The sequence below is a fragment of the Mus caroli genome, chromosome 3 (assembly GCF_900094665.2).
Source record: "Mus caroli chromosome 3, CAROLI_EIJ_v1.1, whole genome shotgun sequence".
NCBI lineage: Eukaryota > Metazoa > Chordata > Mammalia > Rodentia > Muridae > Mus > Mus caroli.
In genome coordinates this window covers 42,850,622-42,854,454 of record NC_034572.1, presented here as the reverse complement: position 1 = coordinate 42,854,454, position 3,833 = coordinate 42,850,622, and the positions used below count along the sequence as shown (strand labels likewise).

The 3,833-nt window shown below is 34.6% G+C and overlaps 1 non-coding gene across 1 annotated transcript; it reads right to left on the bottom strand.

Annotated features, from left to right (window-relative positions):
* Positions 1-1,285: 1,285 nt before the first annotated feature.
* On the bottom strand, positions 1,286-1,449 carry LOC115030696. The gene has a single exon (XR_003836297.1). It is a non-coding gene; the product is annotated as a U1 spliceosomal RNA (small nuclear RNA).
* Positions 1,450-3,833: the final 2,384 nt, after the last annotated feature.

Below are 3,833 nucleotides of genomic sequence, written 5' to 3'. Positions count from 1 at the left end.
AATAGAATTGGTTGTATTGAAAATTAGCAACTGTACCTAGGGTGCCTTTTTATAGTAATCATCCTATAAAAATGAGGGATACTAATTTCTAAACTAATGGTGTCTTAAACATGTTTATTTTCTCACAGTACTCTTAATAATTTCTCCAATCAAATTACTGAATAAACAAATTATTGAATATTTTAGGTTCAATGTTTTAAAATGGGATATCTATGATATATAGGATGGCCTCGTGGATAATTCACTGAAATAAAAAGCATTTGCAAATGTGGGCACTTCCCATACTAAATGAAGGTGTTTATGCATATGTGGTTTGAAAGCGGAGGATGAAGAGTGGCTTGTCAGTTAGGATACTCTACTTCAGATGGACTCAGAGTGATGCTGCTTATTTTTCAAACATCGTCTTTACCACACTGACAGCATCTCCAGAACCATATCCCAAAAACATTTTACATGTTATAACAACTGTTTTCAAGCTAAGTGGAAAAATCCTTACTGTTTATTTATACATGTGTTTTTAATGTACATACATATATATATGTGTGTGTGTGTGTATATATATATATACACAAATATATGTGTGTGTTGTGTACTTATTTGATTATTCATGTTTTAATGTATCTATGCATGTATCTGTCTGTCTGTATATATGTATGTATGTATTTGNTTTTTTTATGTATGTGTTTATTATGTATACATGTGTGCCTATACTATCCTGAAAAGGGTGTCAAATCCCCTAGAAAGGGAGTTACAAGTTGCTGTGGCTGCTCAACATGGGTACTGGGAAAAAAACTTGAGTTGCCTACAAGATCTGTTAGTAATTTTGACTACAGATCTACCTCTAGGTCCTTCTGTTTCTTTATATTGTAGTCTATGTCTATGATTTCTTATTGAACGTACATACTTTGCTGAAGATATTTGTGCCTAAAGTAATATTTATTTTACTAGAATATTCCTCAAACATTATGGCCATTCAATTTTCTATCCTTCCAGACAGCAAAATTATTGCAGCAAAATGTAGTATATAGACATTTCTCAGCATCAAGTAGTGTGAAACTATGACATTTACCCTTCTCTCTGTATTCATTTTATTTTCAGAACCTGATAGCAAAGCAACATAGTTCCTAGGTATCTATAAATGTCAAATTTAAATGACATTGTGTGGTTTATGTGTTGTATGTGTGTGGGTGAACCCTAACACTGATCTCTCTCTCTCTCTCTCTCTCTCATTCTCTCTCTCTCTCTCTCTCTCTCTCTCTCTCTCTCTCTCTCTCTTTTCCCCCCACAGGGGTGAGCGGGAACGCAGTCCCCCACTACCACAAAATATGCAGTTGAGTTTCCTGCATTTGAGGAAATCACAGGGGGCAGCACATCCGGAGTGCAATGGATAAGCCTTGCCCTGGGAAAACCACCTTCGTGATCATGGTATCTCCCCTGCCAGGTAAGTATCTAACACTGATATCTCATTCCCTTGATGCCTCTAAATTTTAGGTAAAGTTAATAACATTTCTTTTTATCTACTCTTCCTTAATTTCTCTTAATAACCTATAATAGGAAATTTAAATATTTAAAAGGTTGAATTTATACAGTAGAGGTAAGGCAAAAGAGAGGCAAGAAATTCTGAGTGTAATTATCAAATCAGACCTAAGGATTCTATTATTTCACAAAGGTTAAAACCTTCCCTCTCATTGTAACTATGCCTCCAGATACTGTATCCATTCCCTCTCAGACCTGGTATTCTCTATACTTTCCCATAAATATATTTTAAAAAATTTTAGTACTAGGTATTAATAAACGAAGGAGTTCTATTAGGTAAAGTCACCCAAGTGACCTATGTTGACTTATAAAGTTTTCCCAAATATATGTGTGTATATATTTGCATTGCCTATTGATGTAAAATGTACTTCATGGCTAATGTCATTTAGGCACAGTGTCTCAGATCATGTTGCCAAATGTTTTCTGAAAGTTGATTTGTTGACAAAATTTTATTCACCTATTTGTGTATATTCCTGCCCTAGACTAAGTATTGTTTCTGTTTTATTGATTTGATAATGGCACATCTAAGCAGAACTTTGCACAACAGAGTCCCAGTCCAATATTTTACTACGCTTGTGGGACTGTTTTATGCACATATTATTATGTGATTCTAGTTTTTAAAATGCTATGACAACTTTTGTAAAGCACATAAAATCTAATGAAATCGGTGTAGAGAATTTTACTGTGGTCGATTTAGAGTACACATTGGCTCGCTCATGGATAACAAGCAACAAATAATCTTGCTTTAACAAACAATGCTCAGTGAAAATCATCATTGTTTGTTGTTGCAGGGAAGCAAAGAAGACTGCATGGGGTGCTTGTTTCTGGGTTTAGTCACCTAATCCCTTACTAAGAAACCCTTCCTAAATCAGGGACCTGATTCTGCTGGCAATGCACAGACATTTTATTTAAGGACATCAATAAGCCATTCAAGGAGAAGAAAGATATGTAAGATTAAAATTAAATGTGTAAATTTGTGTGTGTATAACTTTTGTACACATTCAACTGAACTCATTTTGGAAAATAGATACATGATACATATTCAAGTATCTGAATTATAGTCTTCACTCAAAAAACATTAGGAATACTTTAATATTTCTCATTCTTTCCCTATATCAATTTTATTGTTTTTTAAAATGCTTTAAACTAATTTCCTACTGCTACACAGTAGGAATTTCTCCCTATTGTGATAACTCAACAATTAATATACATTTATAATATTGTGCTAATAAATCCTAAGAATAAAAAATGAATAGAAAATAAATTTCCAAGTGAGACTTACTTTGTCCTGGTCAGCAAACCTAGAAACAACATCACATTTAATAAATACTTGACTTTAAAAATCCCATGGTTCATTTATCCAGAGGTATGGGTCAGAGTCATGCTTTTGGACATTCTGTGCAATCTTTCACCACCGACTTACATAGTAAATATAAACAAAACACATTTTAGTATAATTAATGTTTTCTGTCTTCAGGTTGTTATATTCTTCTAAATGTAGGAAACATTTTAACTATAGGAAATCTACTGTTGGTGCATGTAACACTATATCTGTCATAGAGTTCCATACAGCTTGCCAACAAGGACTTATAAAATACCATGAGGCATGACAGGATGGGAGAGAGAGAGGAAAAGGGGACAAACAGGAGAAACTAAAGGCATGTTTGCTAGGCTTGCTGTATAACAACTCTCTTGGATACCCTATTGGCAACTTATTTCACTGATGTCACAAAATAACTGGCAAGGACAACTTAATGTAGGAAGATTCATTCTGGTGTCCGTCACAGCAGAGAGGATGTTGTGTGAGGAGCATAGTCAGCTTGTTTTCTAGTTTTAATAAAGCCAGGACCCCAACCACTGTAATGGTGCTGCCCTTTACTAAAGTGCTAAACGTTGGCTAAGGTTCTTCCCATCTGAACTGATCTAAGCTAGAGCTTCTCCCACAGATATCTGCAGAGGTTTATCTTTTTCTACATGATGTCAAGTAGGCAGTCGATATAAACCATCACGCGGAGTAACCAGTGAGAGGGAAATCCCAAGAGAAAATAATGGGTTACTCCTAAAAACACAAAACATTCTCTTCAATGATTGTTTACAAATTGCCATAGTTTCAGGTTTCAAACTGAGTTCGATGACCCTAAACCATATTCTACCACTGTGGTTTACAGCTCTCTAAGTTTTTTCTTATCAGGACCTTCTCCAAGTCTCAATGTGTTTCTTTAGTGCCTTTGTACAACATTTAACAGTTTTTATTATCTGGTAAATAAGTGACAAGTAGACTCCTTTGTATCACTTTC